A 27229-nucleotide genomic window follows, 5' to 3' on the forward strand; every position below is an offset into this window, starting at 1 on the left:
TACCGATTCTTCTGCTTTAACAATAGCTTCTGTGATCTGTCTTTAGAAATGGAGTTGATTGGATTGTATTTGACATAAAATAACAATCACAAGATGAAAATAGACATCTTGCACAGAATCAAGGTTACAATCATACTGTTTATTTACAGTGTCAGAAGTATAAGAGGAGTTGCAGGAGTATATTAACCCAGCCATGTAGTGACTGTATCACAAAGTTAAGAAAAGAATTTGATTTGTATTAACAGCTGCATCACCTTTTTCCTTATTAAAATTTGAGACGTAATAAACTTCAAAGAATAGGACAATAATGAAAGTATTTAACAAGTCAAATTGATTTGCTGGGATATGTCTAATCTGGAGCAGCCCCATCTTTCCTAACGTATATTATTCCTGAGTGAAAATACAAAACATGTACTGTCCAAAGTTTTTGCCTACTCTTTAAACATTGAACAGAATTTATTCACAATTACAACACACCCTGACACAGTGCTCATGACATCTGGAGTAATGAAGGCTGAGCAAATCAGTTTTTATCTTTTTAAATTCTGTAGTGTTTCACAAGAGCTTACACAATGCAATTCTGTATATTTGAAAGTAATTGATCAGTATTTTACTCTGACAGAATGAAAGATCTAAAACTAGCTGTCAGTTGACAGGTCTTGAACTACAGTCCACATTAAATAAGAAGTTTGTACATGTGTTGTTTGTTTATATTGCACTCAAACGATAGAACTGTCCCCATGTAGTCTGGTCTCATCAGATCTCAGAAGCTGAGGCCAGATCAGTATAGCAGTGGGAGACCTCCAAGGAAAACCAGGTTCCTGCTGTCAGTGGAGCTGCTGAACCAGGATTTACAAACAATCCCAGCATGCTGCTGGAGCACAGGGATACAGTGCTGTAGGACTTGTTATGTTGGAAGATTGTGGTTGTGTATATTTACTGCACAGTGTTCAAGTGCCTGTAGGGCAGGTATAAGGAGACCGAGTTTTTCATACAAGTATGACTTTCCATGTGTGCTTGTTGAAAATAAACCTGCTCAGTTCATGTCAGCACCTATGTGTTGCATCTTTGTCTACAGAACATTTGGTGATGATGGCTGTGTAGGGATTCAAGGAGTCATAGCACAGTTTAGAGAAGGTTTGAGATGAGTTTAACTGGTGACAAAAAAATAATATTTCCAGAGAACACTGGGAGAAAAGACGCATAAGGTGAATCCTCCACAGTGTCCTGAACTCCAGTAGTGTTACAGTGGATTTTAGAGTCTGTGTACAGTCATGTTCACTTTGTGTTATTACCATAAATGGGGAACTATGAGTGACCATTATTAATCATAATGGATTAATACAAAATATTCCCACTAATGGCACATTCGCTATTCCTGATAATGTTATCCCTGCCTTTCTGTTACTTCTGAGCCATCTTGTACAACAGTTATTTCTGACAGGTCTCATACAGCAGATGTGTGTATAAATGCACTTCAGCCAGGTCAGGGCAAAGGGCAGCAAAATTTCCCTCTGTGTGCTGGTCTGAACTTGGAGAATATTCAGCACCTTTGCCATCAGCTCCACAACATCGGAATTAAGCAGCGACATTAATCTGAAGGTTTTTACAGGGGATCCCTGCTTGACATCACCCCACTTTTACACCATTGACTTTTTGTGACTGTGGATTTAAAAACTCCCTAACCTTCAGTTAAAATTATGTAAATTTAAATGTATTAATGTTTATAAATGTGGTTCATCACTCACTTATACCCACAAAATCACTCAAAGGCTTTTTCTCATTCATTGTTATTTTTTAAAGTCTTAGTGTTTTCAAACAAGCATTTCAAATTAAAGTTAAATTACATCTACAGTAAGTGCTCAACTTAATGGTTCTTTACTGTAATTGTTAGCAATTATGAATGCTAAAAATAAGGACCATGTGCAGGGCTCAGGTAGGCTTATTTCCCGAATAGCAATAGGAAACCCAGATAGAAAAGGCTACCAAAAAAAAAAACAAGTCATAATACCCAAAATCCAAAGGGCAGGCGATAGTCAAAATCGGGAAGAGACAATACAGCGAGGCAACAAATCCAAAAACGCAAAGGCAGAGACGTGGTCAGAATTGAGCGAGTGTCAGGAAGTAAGGTATAAAAAAAGCAAAACAAGGAGGGTGCGCGCACTAGGAAGCTCTAGGGAGAATCCGAAATAGTGAGTGATTGTCAGGGAAAAGCAGAGGGTTAAAAATAGTGAGTGACATAGGTGAAAGGCGATAAGAAGATTAGTTGCACTGTGAGTGTCTGTTTGAGTGGGTGCGCTTGGGAATGCGTTGACGTTTGTGAGAGTGTGTAGAATGCGTGACAGTAATCTTTTAGTTTACACATAGAAACATAGAATGGACTCTACTGTATAGTATAGTATAGTGACGGGGACACTATACTGTAAACAGGCACCGTCCTTCGGATGAGACGTAAAACCGAGGTCCTGACTCTCTGTGGTCATTAAAAATCCCAGGGTGTTTCTCGAAAAGAGTAGGGGTGTAACCCCGGCGTCCTGGCCACATTTCCCAATGGCCCTCTTAATAATCCCCATCTATGAATTGGCTTCATGACTCTGCTCTCCTCCCCACCGATATCTGATGTGTGGTGAGCGTTCTGGCGCACTATGCCTGCCGTCACATCATCCAGGTGTATGCTGCACATTGGTGGTGATGGAGGGGAGTCCCCATTACCTGTAAAGCACTTTGAGTGGAGTGTCCAGAAAAGTGCTATATAAATGTAAGCAATTATTATTATTATTATTATTATTATTATTATTATTATTATTATTATTATTATTATTATTATTATTACTGTAGACTCATGTCATCATGTCCTGGTCCCTAGCACTCCTGAAATACAAAAGTTTAAATAACATTCACGGATCATATACTGTACAGTATACATACAATAAAATGTTACATTCCAGGAAAATAGAGATCCAAAATTTTACCAACACATACTGTACTCTTATAACAAAATTGAGCTAATAGAATCCTGCCTCGTTGTTATTTAAGAAACTTGTTATTAGAAAACATTTTATATTATATTTCATAAATGTCAATAAAATCATTCACGATTTTGCTTTATTTGCAATGTATATGACTGATTTCCTAATTATACAGTGTTTGTACAGTGTACAGTTCACCTGTAGCAGCTCTGCAGCTGTTCTCAGTCTCAGTCCTTCTGTAGAGCTGAACGAGGTTTTTGTACACATGCTTATCACTGTGTGAAAGGGAAGCTATGGTCATGCTGACAGTAATAATCTCCTGCATCTTCAGCCTGGACTCTACTGATTGTCAGTGTAAAGCCTGTTCCAGACCCACTGCCAGTGAATCTATCAGGAACCCCAGAATAATGGTTTGTTGCACCATAAACCAGGAGCTGTGGAGCCTGGCCAGGTTTCTGCAGGTACCAACTGAGCTCTCTACCAATGGACTGACAGCTGACAGCTGATCGAGACAGAAGCACCTGGGAGAACAGACTGAGCTGCTGGAGACTGAGTCATGATGATCTGCCCACTGGACTCTGAAATCAGAAAATTGTATTATCTGAAATAACATGAAGATCTATTGAACTCTTGGCTCAGAAATTGATTAAATGTAGGTTAATCAGTTATCTAATAAAGTGTATGTTGGACCTAAACATATTTACAAAAACTATATTCTTCTGAAGTGCTAATATAATTAAAAAGTAACAGAAATATGTATTTAAAGAAATATTTTAGAACTATTTTCACATTAATACCAATATACTTCTCATCTTGAACAAAGAGCCCCAGTGTCCCCAGCAGTAGAATCAGTAGCATCATTGTCCCGTGTGTGTCAGTGGCTCTGAAAGGGCTGAACAGTGACTGATCCACACTGTGAGTCTTTAAGTGTTTGGAGCAGTGAGGCAGCACAGGTATGCAAAGCTCCATCCTGTATACAAATCCTGTCACAGTCAGTTAGAAAAGGCCTGAGCTGAGAAAACAGGTGCAATCTGTTGGGGTTTGGATCCTTCCTCTTATTTTTTTAAATATGTGTTGCATTTAAAGCTTGGTGTGCAATAGTACAGCTCCAATGTCTGTCTGTAAACTATTTAAAAGCCTGCAAGTTATATATACTAGTTATTTATACTTTCAGTATGTAAGGTTCATGTAATTTTTTGATGTGGAATCCTTTTTTTTTTAAAGTCTGTTTAATCCTTTAATCAGCCTGCTGTTCCTGCAGCTCCAGTCTAGTCTGCCAGCTGCACTGTTGCAGCCCCTGCGCAAACCTCTGCCCCTGCAGCGCATCCAGAACTCCACCTCTTCTAGCTGCTGCCTACCCTGCCTGCTTCACCTTCCACATGTTCCTCAGTTGAGTTCCATTCATCCTGGCTCTGGCAAATTGATTCCTCAGCCTGATTACTGATGAGATTCACACCAAGTAAGCAGCTGTATCATTACAAAATATTGCAATTAATTACAATTCTCCGCAAGGCCTTACAGCACAAAAGCAATCTTGCTACTTGCTTCTCAGCTGTAATATCCCATAATCTAATAAAGAAATCCAGATGATCTTGTGTAAACTCCTATCAACAAGCCTGGCTATTGAAGTATAGTCAGTGGTAGCAGCTACACACAGGGAGTGAACTGAGTTTATTCTCCTTTGTCCTGATTCACAGTCTGTTCCCGAGTCACACCATGTGTACAAACAGGTGTAAAGTCACTTAAGAGTAGAATCTTTTTCTCTTTTGTCCCAGAGCCATACACACTTAATTCTCCTAAGTAAAACAACAGTACTGACTTACTGCCAAGCCAGCAGGAGACTGTGACAAATTCAATGTGCTTCCTCTCTGTGGGACTTTTCAAACTCTCCACAGAATGGCAGAGCCAGAATGTTGCTTTGTGTGAGTATCAGTTCAATGTTTACATGAGAAATTTCAATAATATAACTATTTAACTGTATTGATTTTCTTAAGAAAACAGATATCTACATATCCTTTATTTTAAAAAAAATCTTCTGTGATTAAGATAGCAGGACTAAAGTTAACTTAGTCAAAAAGATTGAGTTTTGTTTGAATGCTGTCCTATGTGAATTTGAAATGGCTGAAGAGTGACTGATCCACATTGTGTTTGAACAAAACAAGATATATCATTGGGCACAATGTTTGTTATCTATAGGAACAATCCTGGAATGAACCTGGAATATTGCTGTGACAAAGATGTCTTATTTATCATTCAGAATGATGCAGTTCCAGATTCCAGTAGACAAGTCTTCATAGATCTCAGTGCACAAACTGTGTTTCTAGCTCTTCTTGGCTAAAAGTCCTGCTCAGTCAAGGAAGACAATTTGCATAGAAGAGACACTTTGCATTAGCAGTACATGCTTCAGTGCTCTGGGAGTGTTTATAGCCCTGTGAGTTTTACATTTCATGACTGAGAGCTGCCCTTCATGGCAACTGAACCCACAGCAACAATGAGCTTAATCACCATCTTCATCTGGACACTTATCTGCTTTCATGGTGAGTAGAAATTAAATTTGTGGGGAGATTAAAAAGTGGGGAGATTTGCAATGTGAATATTTTATATTATTATTTTTCAATCCTGAAACTGTTTGCAAGGTGACGAATCAAATCTAACCCTAGGCATTACAGAAATGTTAACATTATACAATTGTTTTCCTTGTAATACATTTATTTTTTATTTTGTTCCAGGTTCCAGTGGCCAGATTACTGTGACTCAGACTCCAGCAGTGACATCTGTTCTCCCAGCACAGACAGTCACTGTGAGCTGTAAGACCAGCAGTTCTCTGGGTACCTGTTCTTATACTGGCTTATCTGGCCACTGTCTTGCTTGGTACCAACAGAAAACTGGAGAAGCTCCTAAACTCCTGATCTATTATGCAACTACCCGTCAGACTGGGATCCCAGAGCGTTTCAGTGGCAGTGGATCTGGGACTGACTTCACTCTGACCATCACAAGAGTCCAGGCTGAAGATGCAGGAGATTATTACTGTCAGCAGGGCTCCAGCTACCCTCTCACACAGTGATAGACGTCTGTACAAAAACCTCCCTCAGCTCTACAGGAGCTGCTCTGGTTCATTAACAGGAACCACAGAGGACTGAGGCTGAGAACAGCTGCAAAGCTGCTACGATTATTTACGATTGATTAGAGCTGGGTTAGTGCATTATTTATTAATATTGTGTTCTAAACACAGAAATAATGTCTAGATATACAACTTTGTTAACTAAGAAAGCTATGAAATTGAAAATAACAAATAAAAGTAATACTATTAAATATTTTAGCTCATAAATGCTACCAGAGAAAATATTACCATACATATTTAGCATTTCTTGAATTTTGCATCCTGTGATATTGATTGTCAAGATGCAATCCAACCAACATTTTTAAGGCATGGCACAGAAGCTTGTGTGAAAAAAATTTTTGTAAATAGCATGAGAGACTAGACTGGATGTATTTGAATGACGACAAATCGATGAAGGACCAGCCTGGAGACCCTGAAACTATTATTTTTACTTCCTATGTTTGTTGTTAAATAGAATCACAAACACAGACTGCAGTTATTAATACTGACCAGGAGAGGGAGACAGATCATGTCAATACTAACTGGATTGATACAGTACTTTGATAAATGGCAATTAATCTGCCTTCAGTACTCCCAGTTGTCATCACCACAGAGGTAATGACAATTGGAGTAATGAAAGCTGATCAGATCAATTTTAAATTGTTTTAAATTCTGTAATGTTTCAAAAGTGCTTATACAGGACAATTCTGTATATTTGAAAATAATTGCTAATTATTTTTACACTAACGCTTTGACAGAATAAAACATAAAAAAATGGCAGATCATGTCCTGAAGAAGTCCACACTAACCTAGTAATAATTGATAAATGTCACATTTGTTTATATTATTCACAAATGACAGCACTACCCCCTTATAGCCTGGTCTCATCTCATCTGGTCTCAAGGATCACAGCTGGGCCAGATCACCACCATAGTGGGAGACCTCCAAGGAAAACCAGGTTCCTGTTGTCATTGGAATTCACAATCAATCCCAGCATTCTGCTGGAGAAATGGGATGCAGTATTGTAGAACTTATGTTTGAAGGTTGTGTTCTTGTAGGACAGCCATAAAGAGACTGAGTATCACATGCTGGCTCACAAAAGTGTCTGTGTGTGCTTATAGAAAATTAACCTGTCGGGTTCATGTCAGCACCTATGTGTCGTGTCCCTGTCTACAGAACATTTGGTGATGAGGATGGCTGTGTAGGGATTCAAGGAGTCACAGTGCAGTTCAGTGAAGGTTTGAGATGAGTTTAACTGGTGACAAAAACAGACATTTCCAGAGAACACTGGGAGACGTCACACACAAGGCTCATCCCTTACAGTGTCCTGAAGTCCAACAGTGTTACAGAGGTTTTTATAGTCTGTCAACAGTCATGATAACCCTTTCCTGTTACCATGGATGGGAGTTTATGAGTGACCCTTGCCAATTGTATGGAATCATAGAATAATGCGCTAAATGCACTCCAGCCAGGTCAAGAGTACTGATCCCAGGCCAGAGTCAGATCTCTACAAGCTGGTACAGTGAGGGCAGCAGCCTTCCCCTCTGTGTGCTGCTCTCAGCTTGGAGAACACTCAGTGCCTTCTCCATCAGGTCCACAGCATCGGAATTAAGCAGCAAAATCAATTGAAGGTTCAACACTTGGCTCACTTTAGGGTTTAAACAATAGATCGATGTGTATACAAGGGTCCCTGCTTAACGTCTCCCAGCGTTTACAACACTGACGTTTTAAGATTGTGGACATAAAAATTCCCCCGACATAAGTCCAATGGATGCAAACCAGAGCATAAAAATTTAAAATATTTTGTAAAATAGCTTTGTCAAATTATAACAATCATTGTCAATATATACTTACTATATTATTTACAAATTGTTTGTGTTTGACATGTTCATGAAATTGTTATGTATTTTCAGTGCCCTGACTTTATCCTCTGATTGCAAAGTCCTCTAAAAGTCTAGTGCAACTATGTTGCTAAATGAGTTCAAATATGAGTAAATTTATTCTATTCAGTATTAGACTTCCCTATTTATCATATATATAGTATTTAATGTAACTTTAAGAATCATTATACTGTACTAGATTAATTTAAAAGTATTTTGCTGTGTGTTGGTTGAATCTTTGTGTGCACTGCTCATACACAATACACTACATGTTGATGTTATTTAAATTTAAAATTTTAAGATGAACATTTTGCACTGTAATGCTTAAAAATGTTGTTCATCACTGATACCCACTGTCTTCGTTTCTCATTCACAGTTAATTTCCAAATTGTAGGTGTTTCTTTCAGACAAGGATTAATTACATTTAAGTGCTCAGCGTAATGGGTCATTCTGTTTACACACAGAAGACGTGAATGGACACTACTGTAGACTCATGTCATCATGTCCTTAGGTCCCTATTAGTGTTGAAATACATTGTGTAACGCAACGGGGGCTCAGGTGGGCACCCTTGCCGCATTAGGTCGGCCCCCCACCGTCGGGGGCTCGAGCCCTGGACTCCCGCGTCTCTCTGCAGTGACCTAGCCCCGTGAGCTAAAGAGAGATCTCTCTACAGCCCGGTAGCTGTAGTCCTGCTATCACAGGGAAGGGCGGTGACATCACCTGCTCTGGTACGCCGGCTCTTACACAGTGCATGTCGGCCGTAAGCGTTACAATTGATTCTTATAGATAAAGAGTCATGTTTAATGTATTATAGATCCCCATTAACCACTATTTCCATATTTCCTCTTGGGAAATAATTCCACGTTTAGGGTCCATGTTTTATGATCCCCATTTAGAATGTTAAACTGGGACACCCTGTGTTGCTCTTAGGAGGTAAAAACCAACAGGGCTTAGAACAATAGCAATCCACATGCACCCCTGCTTTAACCCATCAGAATCCCAACCCATATAAACATCAGTATCCCTGACGGAACATGAAATACAGATGTTTCTGGGAAATGGAGTGGAGTAAAAGTAGCTTCTTTTCTAAAACAACATTCTTGGGTAAAACTTAAAATACTTAAGTACAGGTCTCAAAAAATTTGCTTAAGTAGTGTAGTGAAGTAGTTTGACTTTGTTAATTAACACCCCTAGTCTTTACAAGGGAGTGGAAAGTATTTTTTTCCATGTTCTGTCCGGACTCTGAAAGGGCTGAACAGTGACTGATCCACACTGTGAGTCTTAAAGTGTTTGGAGTAGTGAGGCGGCACAGGTATGCAAAGCTCCTTCCTGTATACAAACCCTGTCTCAGACAGTTGGAAAAGGCCTGAGCTGGAAGAACAGGTGCAATCTGTCAGGGTTTGCTATTTACTTTAATGTGTGTTGCATTCAAAGCTCAATGAATTAGTGCTCTAAAGCAGTACTATTAACAGTTTGTCCCTAAATCACTTACAAGCTTGAACATTCTTTACACTTTACTAAGTTTTCTGTATATAAAATTCAAGCAAATATTTTATGTGAAATCCTCTTTTTTTTAAAAGTAGATTTACTAATTTTAAGCCAGTTATGAAGTGTAAAGTTGAGATGAGCACCACCTTGTGCCCACTGCTGTGTCTTGCAAGCCAGCAGGGTCATCTGGGCTCTCAGGGTTCTGTGAGATCTGGAGGCTCTTTTTTTTCTCTGGATTATTTGGAACTCATTTATACAAATTCCACCTGTGCTAATGACACACCTGTTTAAATATCAAATAAGTAGTTTTACAAAGGAATGTGTTTTAAACCTCTATATCTTACAGATCACACACTGAAGCAACTCTCGACTCGAACATTTATTATTCCTGCCTGGGATACTGAACCCACAATGCCTGGGATACTGCCTGGGATACTGAACCCACAAATCTGTAGCCAACTATATCACCTAGCAATTCTTCACACCTTATCCCCACACATGCTCCCAGAGTCACCAGTGTAGCACAGGATTCAATACAGGATATTTACTATTCAATCTCCCTCTCGAATACTAGAGTGAGCACGGTTAATACTGTCCTCATTACTCTGTACAGCAAGTAAGGCCCTGAATAAAGTCAACAAGACACTGGTGAGTAAATCAGCTCTCAGGAACAGGCTGAAGCATGAGTGCATCACAAGGATGAAGGTGATGTCCACTGTTCTGGATGATTGTGTCCACTGGTGATTCTTAGTAATGTTAAGACGTTTAGTTTTTGAGTCTGAACAGCAGATGTTGATGTGTTGGACAAGGATAGATAGATTTTTCAGATGGTCATCCTCTTGGAGAGCTACAGTATCAGAGACCAAGTTGTTTTTTTATTCAGCACAGGGGTATTGCTATGTCACCAGAGAAGTGCATTTAAAACTCTTCAGGAAATATATTTCACACTGTAATATAGATACAAAATCTCAAGTTTATGTTGCATTTGTACTATATATTACTGATTTCCTAATTAACCCAACAGTGTTCAGTTCACCTGTAGCATCTCAGTGGCTGTTATCAACCTCAGTCCTCTGTGGTTCCTGTTGATGAAAAAGAGCAGCTCCTGTAGGAGATTTTTGTGCAGATGTGTGTCACTGTGCTACTCTGCTGACAGTAATAATCTCCTGCATCTTCAGCCTGGACTCCAGTGATTGACAGTGTAAAGGCTGTTCTAGACCCACTGCCACTGATTCAGTACCCCAGAATACCAGTTTGTTGTGTAATAAACCAGGAGCTGTGGAGCCTGACCAGGTTTCTGTAGGTACCAGTGCAAGAGGTCGATACTACCAATAGTAACAGAGCTGCTGGTTGTACAGCTGATAGAGACAGTTTCTCCTGGGAGAACAGTCTGAGTTGGCGACTGAGTGAAAATCTGCCCACTGGACTCTGGAGGTAAAATAGCAACAATAATGAATTAATTATTTCTATACACATTCGTGTAGTGAATTGCCTGAGAAAACACATTTGCTACATTTCTACTTATTTCATTTTTAAAATTAACCAATTATGATTAAGATTTATTGTAGAACTAAAGTCAAACAATGTTAGATTGATTTTTTGTTTCAATGCTTCATTGATCAAATTGCCGCAGTGTCTCCAGCAGTAGAATCAATGGCATCTGTCTCGATCGTAAGCCTCTCCTCTTAAGGGCGCTCCAGCTCTGTCTTGTTTCTGTTCATTCTTTGCACCTGCCTCCTGTTCCAGCTCCTCTGTATAAAAGCCAGCCGCTCCTACCAATCTGGACTCAGCTTTGGAAGATGGACGCCCGGAAGCCCACCTACCAGCAGGTCCAGGAGAGGCCCGATGGCATAGGCTTCACAACGGTGTCCTGCCCATCTGGGTCCGGGGCTTGGAGCGCCTGGCTCGTCAGTCATGGATGGATTGCCCGGCTCTGGACCTTTTGATCACCCCGGCTTGCCCTACAGACTCCCTTTGGACCTGTTTGCCTTGGTCCACGCCCCCCCAAGCACCAGTGCACAGTCGTCAAGTCCCCCTGTTCGTCTTCCAGCCCCGATCTTAGTCTGCTTTCCCCGTGTTTGTTGCACTCCCTTCCAGATTCTATCATCTGCATAGGGTCCTGAAAAAGGCTTCGTGACAACATCATTGTCCTGTGTGTGTCAGTGACCCTGAAAGGGCTGAACAGTGACTCATCCACACTGTGAGTCTCAACTAAACACAACAGTGTGCAAATTATCTCAGTTAATGTCACATGCTGTTCGAATAGAACAAGATCCCAAACTGAACTTCAGAAACAACGGATTACCTTTTCAGGAAAACATGAGTTAAATTTGGGCATGGGGGTTGTTATCTGTAGTGACTTCTGGAATACTCCTTAATTAAAGATGAAAAAACATTGTTTAAATTTAACATTCAGAATGATGCTGGACCAGATTCCAGTAGACATGTCTTCATATCAGACCTCAGTGCACAAAATCTGTTTACAACTCTTCTTGGCTAAATATCCTTCCCTATCAAAGAAGACCATTTGCATAGAAGAGACACTTTACATTGGCAGCACATGCTTCAGTGCTCTGGGAGTACTTATAGCCCTGTGAGTTTAACACTTCATGACTAAGAGCTGCACTTCATGGCAACAGAACCCACAGGAGCAATGACCTTCATCATCATCTTCATCTTTGTTCTCTTTCTCTGCATTCAAGGTAAGAATGATATACAGCAGAAAGATTTTGTGGAAGATATATGTAAACAAATATTGTACTACATATTTGAACAATACTCTAGCATAACTTTCATTGTTTCTTGTTCTATCTTGTTCATTTCAGAGTCCAGTGGACTCACAGGTTACTGTGACTCAGAGTCCATCAGTGAGATCAGTTCTCCAACGACAGACAGTCACTGTGAGCTGTAAGACCAGCAGTGCAGTTTACAGTAACAGCTATGGTGAATACATGGCCTGCTAACATCAAATATCTGAAGGAGCTCCTAGACTATTGATTTATCTTTTAAATAAACTAAACCCTGGGACCCCAAGTTGTTTCAGTGGCAGTGGATCTGGGACTGACTTCACTCTGACCATCATTGGAGTCCAGGCTGACGATGCAGGAGATTATTACTGTCAGAGTTTACACTAGCCCAACAGTAACTGGGTGTTCACACAGTGTTACACAGCCATACAAAAACCTCCCTCAGCAGGACTGTACAGCGAATGAACCGCTGCAGCTGGGACCTCCTGCAGATGCTGGGGATGAAGACAATGAAATAGAACTCAACTGCACACAAACACACTGAATTTCATGAATGACATATCTGTAGTAATATGGAGTTCATAATTAGACACAACAGCTCTAGCTATATTTATACCACAGATAAAACAGGAACAAACAACATCATATGACAGATATCTTTATATTTAAGATATTATAGATTTATTTAATCTATTCTAAAAATACAATGCTATAACACTAATAGCACTAAAAAAATAAAATTGTTCTTGATTAATAATTGATTGATTCCCATAAAACAAAAGGGTCACTTCTGTTCACACCTCAAGTTCAAGTTTAGTGTCATATGTACCTGAGTACAATAAAGTGCTTACTTGCCTGTTTCCTCAAATACCACATGGCATAACAGTTGACAGCACATACTGTTGGAGACAGGGACATAATGGCATGTGTGCCAACAGCATACAGTAATGATAAGAAGCCGTATAAAATGAAAATAAAAAAATAAAACTGTGGTTGGTAGGGATCTGCAAGTGATTAATACAGAATACAATAGCAGTAGTATAAATGAAGTATACTGTAACAACTGTAATGTCCACTAGCATTCAGACAGCAGCAGTGTGCAAAAACCAAGCAGAGGCAGTGCTGTGAGTTCAGTGCAGAAATAGTGGGGTGTGAGTGGGGGCTGGTTAATTAAGAGTTTAGGAGTCTAATGGCTGTGGCAAAGACTTATTTTAATACTTCTTTAAATACTGCAAATATCTCTTTTTTTAAATGAAATCCAACAAAATTAAAACAACAATAACGTTCCACACTCTGCAATTACAATTAACATGTCCAAGCGTATATAGAAGCCTCCAATGGGTTACTGTTTCCCTGGGGTATAAAAGGAGGCAACACACAGAAACACTCAGCTGCAGATGGCATTATCACAGTGAAGAGCAGAGAGCACCTTCAACACAGCAGAGAGAAGGTAGTTAACCCCACAAGGCTGGCTATTAAAATATTTACTTGTGGATAGTTCTCAACCTAAATACCTGTGGATCATGTGGCCCCAGCACATTAAATCTTTATTGTAGAATAAATAATTAATCTTTATTGTAGAATAACAGTGCAAGGAGTTTTATTAAAGCAAAACTTTCCTCTGGAGGATCTTCAAAATTCAACACCAACCTCCACCTTGAATTCCCTGTATATACTGTAACAAAACCACTTCATCAGACCAGTGTGTGAAAGTGTGAACTCTTCCCTCCAGCAAGTGGAAAAAACAGCCCCTCAGTGTAGCTCACTCTGCTGTCGACTGGAGGCTACAAGTCCCTGCTCTCTTCTACAGGGAGCAGGCTGTGTGAGAAATTCCTCCTCCTGGGTTGAGATCGTGAGGAGAGCAGGGCTGTAATGATAATGCTCAGGGGAGGGAGATGTTGTACAGAGTGAGATGCTATGATCTGTCCCTGGCCCTCACCTACTGGGGTCTCATGTTGCTCAATGTCTCTCTTAAATTCAGTCAGGGATCAGACAGAAAGCCCCTCTCTCTCATCTTTCAAAACCCTGTGATTAATGAATGATGCAAAACAGAGGAAAACTATCCATCTATTTTCAAGTCCTACCTCTGCTCACAGCTCAGATCACATTGATTGGTCTGAAACGGGATTTATACACAGGAAAAGAAAGTGCTTTGCATACCAGAGCCACGCGGCTTTAATTGACAACTACAGAAACTGCTCTTCAACATTTTCTACAGACAGAGGAAGACAATTTGCATAGAAGAGACACTTTGCATTGGCAGTACATGCTTCAGTGCTCTGGGAGTGTTTATAGCCCTGTGAGTTTAACACTTCATGACTGAGAGCTGGCCTTCATGGCAACAGAACCCACAGCAAAAATGACCTTCATCACCATCTTCATCTGGACTCTCCTCATATACACTCAGGGTAAGATATTATTTAATAGTTTTTTGAGGGAAATACAAATTAAGTACTGTATAATGCATTGTACCTTTCGAAAATATAATGCTGGTCATGAAAAAAAATATTTTTTATTTTCAGAATCCAGTGGACAGGTAACTGTGACTCAGACATCAGCAGTGAAATCTGTTCTCTCTGGACAGACAGTCACTGTGAGCTGTAAGACCAGTCCTGCAGTGTATGGTAACAATGAGTTAGCCTGGTACCAACAGAAAGCTGGAGAAGCTCCCAAACTCCTGATCTATGCAGCAACTAACCATTATACTGGAATCCCAGAGCGTTTCAGTGGCAGTGGATCTGGGACCGACTTCACTCTGACCATCACAGGAGTACAGGCTGAAGATGCAGCAGATTATTACTGTCAGGGTTACCACTACATCAGCAGTAAAAGTCTGTTCACACAGTGTTACACAGCCGTACAAAAACCTCCCTCAGCAGGGCTGCACAGCAACTGCACTGCTGCAGCTGAGACCTACAGTACTGCAGGTGCACTTACATATTTATTTTAGTACTAAAAGAGACCTTTTCACAAAGTTACAGTACTCAAAGAACTGTGATTAAATTATTTATCTTTTGAATCATTTTGACTGTGAGGCAGAGGAGAGAGATATTGATTACACGTGCCATCTCTGATATCCAAGGGGTTTTATTTTCCTGCACCTGAGAAGTGTCGTGTTTGAAATAATAAAGATACAAAAAAAAAACATAAATACAGGAAGAGAAAGAAAAACATAAGTAACACATATATGCAGAATACAATATGATGTTTCATTACTTGAATTAATCGCAAAGGGTGCAAAAGGCAAGATACACTCTGGATGTGAAGCCAGTCCATTGCAGCGCAGACAAACACACCCACTCACAGTGGGGTCAATTTCCTCAGTAGACAGTAATTCTACCAGCATGTCTTTGGACTGTGGGAGGAGACCAGTGCACCTGGACGAAGCCCACCAAACAGAGGGAGAACATGCAAGCTCCACACAGTTAGCACCCAGAGAATTGAATCCAGGGCCCCAGCGCTGCCAGGCAGCAATGCCAGAACTTAAGAAATCATTCCTACAAACTGTATTTTTAATCACACTGCTCACAGAATGACACGTGAGCTTAATACCAGACTGTAGTGCTTTTTTTTGGAAAAAAAAACGTTTTGAAAAACCCTATTTTTTATATTTCTTTAAAGTCTTTATTCTCCTCTGTTTACAGTTGAATACTTCAAAGATACATTGTAAGTGTAAGGTTATATCTCCTGGTACTAATGAAACACCACTGGCCTGTTTTAAAGATAGTTGGATTTGGATAGTTTTTATTTCTTAAACTTTAGAAGAAACTAAAGAAATTCTCCTTCAGTTTTATCAGCTCAGGAACACTGTGATGTCTGGGTCTGGCTGCTAGTACAATGTACCAGTTGTCTCTCCTGTCTTCACGGGGGCGCTGTGGAGTTGACTAGTTCTGGTTGCTGTGGAAATGCAGTCAGACAGGAAGCCGGCTTCACCTGTGGATCACCACGTCCTCCCCATCTCCTAGTGAAGCAGGCTGTTTAAGGTCTGACTGAGCTCTGCTCAGGGCTCCAGTATAGAGCTTCATTTCTGAGCCACTGCCTTGTTCCTGGCTGTGTCTGTGTTGCTCCTTGGACTATTGACCCGATTTGTCTCAACTCTGGCTTTGCATTTTCCTTGAGTTTCACTTAAGTGTGTACCTGGGTTGCTTCTGTAGTCCTAAACCATCATATGTTTCCTTGTTCCTTTGATGTGTCTCTCCAGCTCAGAGCTGCAATTGTTTCCTGACTTCAGTTCTGGTCTGTGCTTTGCCTGTTTGCTGCTCCTGCCTGCTGCTCACCAGCTGACCTGTTCCAGCTCTAGGGTTCATCTTATGACCTATAGACCACTGTTACAGTTCCATCTTTGCACCCATTACAGCCTCATTGCACTAATAGGTCTTGTTTCTCTGTGCCTGGATTCCATGTCATAGTTATGGGACCCTCATATAAATCAGATTTAACCCCCCTCTCTCCCTGCACAAGGAAGAGGCCCTGCGGAGTGTCCACTACCACAGCTGGAGTGAACTCTTCCTGCTCTTCAAGGAGCAATTCTGGGAGAAGGAAGGGATCCACGGGGGCAAGTCCGTCATTCTCACATTTCCCTGGGTATGAAAATAAATCAGAGCAGTGGCTCCCAGCTCTGGGGCTGCAGGAACACAGCCTGCTGGTTTTCATTCCAGCTGAGCTCTGCACCTCCAGTGCGTGTTCATAACCACAGATATTATTGCTTGTTCAGATTTTTATCAGACTTCAGTTGTGCAGCGTCAGCACGTAGGTCTTAAGGCGGCCTGCCCTCAATTTGCCAACTGTTAATTCTGATTGAACAGCTCTTACTAGTTGATCATTTAAAGATGAACAGACAGGTGGGAGTGATGTGGTATCAGACACACCTATAGAGGGAGTGACCCTATATCTGACACGCCTACTTTAGGGAGGGGCACTATTAGAAAAATGCCCACAATTGGGATGACATTTTTGAACACACCAACTTTGGAGATGGACAAGGTATCAGACATGCCCACAAGAGGATTCTCCTACTGCAGATCCAATAGGTTACATTTTGCCACAGTGCCACAGTGAAACTCCAAAACACATACAGATCTGTAATCTATTACAAATCTCTATAATGACATGTGACCTTTTTGGAACAGAAAGCAAATTTACAAATCTCATTGTATTTGAGAAGGAATGACTACAGAAAATTTCTTCCTGGGGAGAAACTCTCCTAAATCTAGAAAGCTGTTAGGCATTGCTGACCAGTTGTGAATATCCTAACCTCATTTCAGCAGAAAATGTGGAATCCCTCTCTATAAAAATGATATTGAATTTCTTCTATATTATCATGTGGTTGTTTCATAGCATTCACTATAGAAGATCCTCTATTATTATAGTACTGTAGATATGTTCATGAAAATCTGCAAATATTATAGAGAGGAGCCAAAGACATGCTATTTCTATGCAATTTCATTCTCAAATGTTGTAGTAGCCAGTTATAGAGATTGCAGGAGCTACAGTACATCTCTTTTTTTAATATGATTATATCTTGCTTGAAACCAGGATGATACTTGATTTTAATGTGGCCAACTAAAGAGTTGCTTCAAGGGGAAGAGCATGGAAAAGAAATCATTAAAAGCAGGAAACACAACTGGCTCTCAGATGTTTTTCAAGGTTTTGGATTTCCGGAGATGGAAAAATGTATTGAGCTTAGGAAAATGTACATAAAGTGTCACAGTTGACATCCCTCCTCTAGAGGGCACTCCACTACTCTCTTGTCATTAATTCAGTGTGATTGTTTGTATGTTCTCCAGGGCTTGGGGCTCAGCACTGGACTGTGGATATCTAGAGGCTTGGTTATTACCAGGCTATGGCTTGCCTGAGGGCTTCATCCCTGACATTCCCGATCTATGAACTTGAACTTGAACTTGAACTTTATTGCCATATGTAACTGGTACTGGTACAATGGAATTCTTACTTACAGAAAGTCTCTCGATTGTAAAACAAGTGTAAAAAACAAAACAAGGTGCAAACAGTGCATCAAGACAATGTACAAACAAACAATAGACAATGTGCAAGTAAACATGCAGACAGTTTGAATGTAAACAATACAGACGTGTAAACAATGACTGGAGACGTACAATAAATAAATTACAATGAGGTAGATGGTGATGGTGTAGGTGTGGTCCGAGGGGGATGGCTAAATGTGTTCGCCAGTCTCACTGCTTGTGGAAAGAAGCTATTGAAGAATCTAGTGGTAAGTGTCCGTATGCTCTTATATCTCTTGCCTGAGGGCAGTGGGGTGAAGAGCTCATGCCCTGGGTGGTGACTGTCCTCTGTGATGGCCAGAATTCTACCACGGCAGCGGTCCTCATAGAGCTGTTTAATCTCGGTGAGACCGCAGCCGATGATCTTCTGGGCCATATTGACCATTCTCTGCAGTGCCTTTCTTTCTCGCGAAGAGGTGTTGCCATACCACACGGTGATCCCGTTGGTGAGGACGCTCTCGATAGTGCAGCGGTAGAAGTTCACCAACACATGTATTGGCATCCCCCATCGCTTGAGGCACCTCAAGAAATAAAGGCGCTGCTGAGCCTTCTTCATGATAGAGTCAGTGTTCACAGTCCAGGTTAGATCTTTAGAGATGTGAATTCCCAAAAACCTAAAGCTGGTGACTGTTTCCACTTCCGTTCCATCAATACTGAGTGGGCTGTGAGTGTGTGGCCTGTGTCTCCGAAAGTCCACTATTAGCTCTTTCGTTTTCTTTATGTTCAAGTCCAGGTTATTGCTATGACACCACCTAAGCAGCTGTACAACTTCATCCCTGTAAGTGGACTCGTCATCATCACTGATCAGTCCTATTATAGTGGTGTCATCGGCAAACTTGATGATGCGGTTATTGCTGTGTCTTGCTGTGCAGTCGTGAGTAAATAGGGAGTACAACCTTGGACTCAGACAGCAGCCTTGTGGGGTTCCAGTGCTCAGGGTGAGTGGTGTTGATGTTTTATTGCCTATCCGCACCACCTGTGGTCTCTCGATAAGAAAGTCCAGCAGCCAGTTGCAGACAGAGTTGCACAGACCTAATCCCCTGAGCTTTGTCACCAGTTGACAGGGTATGATGGAATTGAATGCTGAACTGTAGTCCACAAACAGCATTCTCACATACGAGTTCTTAGTGTCCAGGTGTTCCAAGGCTGTATGCAGAGCCAGGGAGACAGTTTCATCCACTGATCTGTTGTTCTGGTAGGCGAACTGCAGGGGGTCCAGGGACTCTGTGATGGAGGAGTTGATGTGTGACAACACATCAAGCCCGGTGCCTGGAGGATCCCTTGATGTTCCTGTGTTTGTGCTCCCCCTTCCCGGGGATTTGACCCTTGTCCTTGTCTCTGGATGGATCTCCAATATCAAGTTTTGGACTGTGCCCTGACCTATGTGTGAACCTGCTTGACTTGGTTGCCTTTGATTGTTCCCTTGTGCACCTGTTCATGTACTGTCACTGTTCAATAGTATCACCAATAAACCCTGTTTATCTTCGCTGAAGTCCACCTCCTGTCTCTTCCGGATTCTATTGCCTCACATAGGGTCTTACAACAAACCTGGGATGGATTGCTGAACCACAACCATGACATAAAGTACATTCACAAAACAAAAAAGGCAGGTTTTGCTTTCTCAAGCTCTTTCTGCAAGGGTTCTGCTCCAGTTAGCCAACCTTGTTGTTCTTTAAGAACACCATCCCCTAGTCCAGTTTGTGACAGTAAAGTCACTTCTGGTGAAATATTGTACAAAACATGTTGAATGAAGTCAAATGCACTGCAGACATTATTCACAGTGAAAACAGAACACAGGAGAGGAATCAAGACTGATGGAAAAATTAACATCTTGAAAGGATCTAAGTTTATCAAATATCTGATTTCAATACCTGGATCAAGGTTGGATTTGGGGAAAGTAATAGGAGTGGAAAGAGCTTATATATGATCAAGAACCTGAGGTATCACTTTACACACAGAAATGTAGATGCTTGGAACAAGCTGTCACACCTGTGATATAGAAGGTGATTCCATTCAAGAAGAGACAGGATGAACACCTTTGATCATCAATAATCACCAATTAACTCAGCTGTTGCATCTAAGGCAGCCCATTGATCCAGCCTAGTGTTTTACTGGAGCAAATTAGATGAAGTTCATTCTAAAAGGACACAACAGCAGTGGTCTAGCTGGAATTTCAACTTCAATTTTAAAACCAAGAAAGCAAGATGGGCCCATTAGCCTCCTCATTTGTAAACTTTCTTGTGTTTCTGAATAGATTGTACCTGCTTTAATCATTTAATCTAAGGAGTCAAGACAGGCATAAGTTCCATTTTGAAACACAATGGATAGGGATGATTTTTCATGCTGCGTTTTCAGGTGAAAAGACAAGTATGTATAGAGTAAGTATGTACAGTATCTATGTAGAAGAGGTTCAAATTAATGTATTTTCATTGAAAACAAGACTTTGGTGCCACCAGAGGGCACACTCCTCCAGAGTCTCTCCCTGAAGTCAGAGATCAATGTCAAAGTCTCTCTCTCCAGCCTTACACACAAAGTGCTGGAATTAAGGAGGGACTTGTGTTGCTGAACATTAAGAAGAAATTAACTTATGTCTGAACACACAGAGCCAAGTGCTTCTGTAACCAGATTCTCCACACTCCACTCCATTCCAGCTGTGTTGAGTGGAATAAGGGCTCAGCTGATTGTCTCATCCTCTGCTACTAATAAAGCTGTCTAGCTTTATAAGTCTAGTCCTGCTGTCCTGGGAGTGTTCATGCTAAACTGCTCATCTTGCTCTGTCACAACACACACAACTGAGCCTGTGTTTCCAGCACTGACTGGCTACAAGTGCTGCTGAACCCAGGAAGACAATTTGCATAGAAGAGACACTTTGCATTGGCAGCCCATGCTTCAGTGCTCTGGGAGTGTTTATAGCCCTGTGAGTTTAACACTTAATGACTGAGAGCTGCCCTTCATGTCAACAGAACCTACAGCAACAATGACCTTCATCACCATCTTCATCTGGATTCTCCTCATTTCTGTTCAGGGTATAATTTAACACTAACATAATTTAGGTGTTAAATTAAACATAGTTTTTTAATGTCTTTGAAGTATATAGCTTTTAGCATATAATGTAAACAAACTTTACAGAAAAGTGTAAAATAGCTAAAAGAAATTAAATAACTCATCATTAAATTCCTGCATTTAATGTGTTTTGTCTTGTTTGCAGAATCCAGTGGACAGATTACTGTGACTCAGACTCCAGCAGTGAAATCTGTTCTCTCTGGACAGACAGTCACTGTGAGCTGTAAGACCAGTCCTGCAGTGTATAATAACAACTACCTCCACTGGTACCAACAGAAAGCTGGGGAAGCTCCTAAACTCCTGATCTATGGTGCAACTAATCGTTATACTGGGATCCCAGACCGTTTCAGTGGCAGTGGATCTGGGACTGACTTCACTCTGACCATCACAGGAGTCCATGTTGAAGATGCAGCAGATTACTACTGTCAGAGTTTCCACTACATCAGCAGTAAAAATCTGTTCACACAGTGTTACACAGCTGTACAAAAACCTCCCTCAGCAGGACTGCACAGCGACTGCACTGCTGCAGCTGGGACCTACTGCAGATGCTCTTACAAGTTTATTTTACTCCAATAAGAGATCATTTAACACCGTCACAGCAGTCAAAGAACTGTGATTATATTATTCCTCATTTCAATCATTTTGAGCGTAAGGCTGGATCACCTCTGCCATCTCACCAGAAATCCATCCATCCATTTTCTAACCACTTTATCCAGTACGGTGTTGAAAACTTAGAGAAAACTTTAATGGAAAACAAATCTTTCAGGTTCTTAAGAATTTTCTGTGCTTTAAACAATAGAGATACAAAATTGATAGATACAAGAATAGAAAGAAAAATCAGAAGGAACAGATCTTTACAGACTACAATATAATAGTATATGTTTTATTTACAATGGGTTTAAGGCAGGATACACTCTGGATGAAAATCCAGTTCATTGCAGGGTTGATAGACTCAAACACACGCACGCACGCACGCACTGGGCTCAATGTAGACTGTGGCAGGACACCAGAGCATGTGGACAAAATCCATTCAAACACAGGGAAGTTTGCACCTTGGAAATTGAATCAAGGGGCCCAGCACTGACAGGCAGCAATGCCATAACTCAAATAATCATTCCTATAAACTGTGTTTTACTCACAGTGCTCTCAGAATGACTTGTGAGCTTTTGTCAGCTTAATAAAATTTATTGAACTGTATATCACAGCTCTCTAATACTGAAGTCTCCTCACCACTTTGTCATGTTACACTGTACTGCTGATGAATTTTATCCCCTTCACTTACAAGGGAGCTCAATTCTAGACTGTAGCTCTTCGGGAAAATATTTTGAAAAGCCCTAATTTTTATATTTGTTTAAAGTGTCCTTTAAACACCTCCAGTGTTTATAGCCGAATACTTCAAAGATGCACTGTAAGATTATTTCTCCTGGTACAACTGAAGCACTGCTGGTCACCAGACTGTTTTTATTTCTTATTCTTTAGAAGAAACCAAAGAAATTCACCTGCAGTTTTATCAGCTCAGGAACACAGAGGTGTCTGGGTCTGGTTGTTAGTACCAGTTGTTTGTCCCATCCTCGCGGGGGCGCTGTGGAGTTGGCTAGTTCCACCAGTCAGGCAGGTTGCTGTGGAAACATCACATATAGAATCATACAGTGTCTAGAAACCTAGATGCTCATAAATCATCATACAGTCAGAAAGGATGTACTGAGTCTGGCCCACACTTGGAATAGAGGGACAGACAGAACACTAAAGAGAAGGAACTAATTGAAAAAAGACACAGCATTTCACAACACTTTCCAATCATCATATAGTAATAGTCATATGAATCACCACAGGATTTGAACTCATGTCCCTAAAGTCCTATTAAATCCCACCTGAACTGCAATCTCCAAGCTTCTTGTATGAATCTAAAATATAAAGTGGAACATCCTGGAAGATTCCCAACCACAAAATTACATCTTTGCAATGTCCTACAAATGGATCACCTTTCCATGATAAGACCTTCAGGAAGTTTAGGCACAAAAAAAATGTATGAATGCCAAAAAGTGTCTTGACACGTTTAATAGTTAATTATAGTAAAAGCACATTTACTTGTGTGTTGTAGGGAAAACCGGCTCAGGGACGCCAAATATGTAATCATAGTGGCTCTCTGAAGGCACCAGTTCTGTAGGGTTTGGGCATTTACTGAGACAATTATTAATTGTAGCAGTAAATCACAAAGTTGATTCTTTTGATGGCTTTAGAATCCAACAATGCGACATAACTCAAACAACGCGCACACACAGGTACTAATACACGAGGATACATTTATTAATACATAGAATATGCATGTAAACCTAACAGATCTTATCGAGAGGGTTATCAGAATACAAAAGGTATATTCGGTCAGTTACAAAGAGTTACACATATCAAGAGGACATACGTTCAGTATATCATTCATTAAGACCGTTTCATAAATGAACTTGGTTACAACTTCTACATTAGATACTCAAACAAGCACATAACTCTTAGGAATTAAATTGATATCAACTGGTTTGGATAACAATTGAATTCTCGAGCTGTAATGCAGTGAAGTTGGCTTGCGACGGTGCGCTGCTGATGCTCACTGACCGGCTAGTTAGCGTTGGCTTTAACTAGCAAAGTTTGTGCACAGGAGAAAAGATGACTGTGGGTCCCAGCAAGTCAGGAAGAGGACCGGTTCGTTCCTGATGAATAGCTAGTTCTGAATAGTGATTCAGCTGTCCACAGTTCCGACCTGTTCACGAGGCCTGCTGCTGGTTACTCTCTGACAACCTCCACTCTAGACTCTTAGAACAAAGGAAAGTTCTGGCACTCGGACACACTGGCCGTTCCGTGGTTGTCCGGGCTGAGTCTCAGGATGGTCAGGAGGCGCGCTGCGAGAATGTCCTGCCCTTGGGAGCCTTCTGCTCCTGGGCCGTCCTGCCCTGGAATTCTCCTTTGAATTCCCTTTAGAACAGTCCACAGAATCCTCTCCAGAATCTTACTGAATCTTGTTGAATCTGAATCTCAATCTGAATCTTGTTGAATCTCCCAGGCTCTCTGTGTTGCCTGTTTTTACCTGGAGGAACTTCAGCTCATTGATTGGCTGAAAGTTCCATGGGCATCAGAGTCCCACGTGGGTTACTCGGCCCTACCAGTCCCTGATTGGTTGATCAAGGTGAGATATGAGTCACCTACTCCTGACACTTAGGAATGCAGTCCAGATGTCCAACTGGCACTCCCTAGACAGATAGGCACCAATGGATGACCATTGATCATGATAGCCAGGCTTAGCTAAGTGCATCCCCGTCTGGGAGTTTGTTTCTTATCAAAAGAAAACATCTTAAATCAGCTTGCATGAATTCTTTCTCTGTGGCTGCACCACAGAGATGGAGGGTGAGATGGGGCCTCTTTTAGGAGCATACCAACGCTTAATTATTTCTTATTAATAAGCCTCACCGCTACAGTGTGATAAATGTGATTTAACTGTCCGAGGCTGATACTTCCATGGTTGCCATAACAAGGTTGACAATAACACTTTAAAGTCGATCTATGTTATGAGATATAATGTCATTAGTGTTAATGTATGTGATATATATATATATTAACTCTGATGTAATTAACTTTTAACTGGGTAATCCCTGAGTGAATTATATATTTTTTTCCTATCACAGCAGATCATTTCACAAATATATTCTATTAAAATTGATTATGCATGTTCTGGTGTTGTATCAATACGTTGTACACCATGTATGTTATGCTGCAGCCGCTATTAAGCCCTGCACTGAAATGACAGGTTGAGCCTCAAGTGCAGGACTTAAGGGATCTTTGGGAGATTAGAGAGATGAGATGGAGTTGAAGCAGTGAGCAGGAAGCAGAGAGCGAGAGATGTGTGGGCTGACTGGGCTGGGAGCGAGTGAAGGCTGCAGTCTGCAGACTGGAAACTGTCTGTGGAGAAGGTGGGGAGACCAGCGCGAGAGGAGCTGTGTGGAAAGTAGACAGCAGGGTCACTGGGGAGAGTTCACCAGGAATAAACAGACAGAGGAATAGCAGGTTCTGTAGCAAGGCCAGTGGAGGACTGGGATCCCCAGGTGCTGGCAAGAGGACCTCCAGGGGAAGGCGAGTCTCTGCTGGATCAGTGCTTTCAGAATGTTTAGAGAAAAAGCTGTTGTTTTTAAGAGGTGTATATGCACAGCCTAAATGTGATAGAGCTCTAACGTTAGAGTACTGATCCAGTAGTTCATGCACTACATATTATATACACATAACAAAAGACCCAACCTTGCAGATTGTACCTGTTCTCCCAGCTCAGGCCTTTTCTAACTGTCTGTGACAGGATTTGTATACAGGAAGGAGCTTTGCATACCTGTGCCGCCTCACTGCTCCAGACACTTTAAGACTCACAGTGTGGATCAGTCACTGTTCAGCCCTTTCAGAGTCACTGACAAACAGGACAATGATGACACTGATTCTACTGCTGGGGACAGTGGGGCTCTTTGCTCAAGGTGAGGATTAAATAAAATACTTCTCTAATTCTACTATTTTTATTTTACATTAACATTAATTTCACAATATTAACCAAACTGTGAAAGAACTTTAGAATAAAAAAAATTAGAATAAACCTACAATTTAAAGAACTTTAACAAATGTGTATACTGTATATACAAATATTTATACAAAGTATGTATTAATAATTCTTGTTGCTATTTCACCTCCAGAGTCCAGTGGGCAGATTGTTCTGACTCAGTCTCCAGCTCAGTCTGTTCTCCCAGGAAGCTCTGTCTCTATCAGCTGTACAGCCAGCAGCTCTGTTACCAGTGGTAGTACCAGCTACCTCCACTGGTACCTGCAGAAACCTGGTCAGGCTCCACAACTCCTGGTTTATCGTGCAACAAACCGTTATACTGGGGTTCCTGATCGATTCACTGGCAGTGGGTCTGGAACAGCCTTTACACTGACAATCACTGGAGTCCAAGCTGAAGATGCAGGAGATTATTACTGTGGGCAGAGTGGTTATAGTTTTCCATTCACACAGTGATACACGTCTGTACAAAAACCTCCCTCAGCTCTACAGGAGCTGCTCTGGCTCATCAACAGGAACCACAGAGGACTGAGGTTGAGAACAGCTGCAGAGCTGCTAAAATACAACATTTATAAATGTTGTGTAATAAACACACAGAAAGGATGTGTAGATGTATTTAAGTATTAAAATGAATAGGCTATGAAAGTGAAAGTTACAAATAATGTTAATTAACATTACAGATAATAAATATAATTAACAAATTCTATATTTTTAGCATGACTAGCTATCTATTTTATCTTGTGACATTTGTTGTTTATGTAAAATAGAATGCAATTAACTCTGCTTCTACAGACAGATCACAGATGCTACTGTGAGACACCTGGGATCTGGGTGTTTTTTATTAAGATGTGTTAAATGGAAACACAGACTGCAGTTATAAGTATTGACCACAAGAGGGAGATTGCTCTCCAGTGTAACAGCACTATGATTTCATCAGTGAAACAGGGTTCATTTCCCACAATGTTGAACACAGGTCTCTCATTGCTGACATTTCTCTCCTCCTAGCTAGTGATTTAAAAACTGTTTATTGCCTAGTTTGCTTACTCAGCACTGAAATATTTTAGTCTGAAACATCCTAATATTTTAAGCATTTAAATATTGTAACGCCCCAGCCCGGTGGTGAGGAGGAAGCGCCCCTAGGCGCTCATAGTACCGCTGGGCAGGCTAGGAGTTGTAGCCGGGGAGAGTCCGAGGGTCAGCACGATGACCAGCAGCTGACAGTGCATATGTAAATAGTGTCAGAGCAGTTTTAGTGTCCGGTGTAAGCATATAAGTGTATAGCCTGCTGTTAAGAAGGACCACCTTAACGATGTGTACGTGTTCCGTCAGTCTCCTCATGTGGTATATATCCTGTATTTGGTTTTGTGTGTGTCGGTAAGAAGA

At 41.0% G+C, this 27229-nt stretch overlaps 2 long non-coding RNA genes and 1 pseudogene across 4 annotated transcripts in view; all 3 read left to right on the forward strand.

Annotated features, from left to right (window-relative positions):
- Positions 1-7981, forward strand: part of LOC148647109 (uncharacterized) — a 63895-nt gene extending 55914 nt beyond the window's left edge. For both annotated transcript variants that reach the window (XR_015927783.1, XR_015927782.1), the window contains exon 2: positions 5699-7981. This is a non-coding gene — a long non-coding RNA (uncharacterized LOC148647109). The remainder of the gene's footprint in view (positions 1-5698) is intronic.
- Positions 7982-11225: 3244 nt separating this feature from the next.
- LOC148647112 (uncharacterized) lies at positions 11226-12470 on the forward strand. The gene is made up of 2 exons (XR_015927786.1): positions 11226-12139; positions 12263-12470. It is a non-coding gene; the product is annotated as an uncharacterized LOC148647112 (long non-coding RNA).
- A 3058-nt stretch (positions 12471-15528) lies between these two features.
- LOC148647113 (uncharacterized) lies at positions 15529-27229 on the forward strand (annotated as a pseudogene). The gene is made up of 5 exons (XR_015927795.1): positions 15529-15594; positions 16646-16739; positions 18988-19055; positions 25601-25769; positions 25983-27229. The product of XR_015927795.1 is annotated as an uncharacterized LOC148647113 (transcript).

Source organism: Lepisosteus platostomus, chromosome 16 (assembly GCF_059453375.1).
Source record: "Lepisosteus platostomus isolate fLepPlt1 chromosome 16, fLepPlt1.hap1, whole genome shotgun sequence".
In the NCBI taxonomy this organism is placed as follows: Eukaryota; Metazoa; Chordata; class Actinopteri; order Semionotiformes; family Lepisosteidae; genus Lepisosteus; species Lepisosteus platostomus.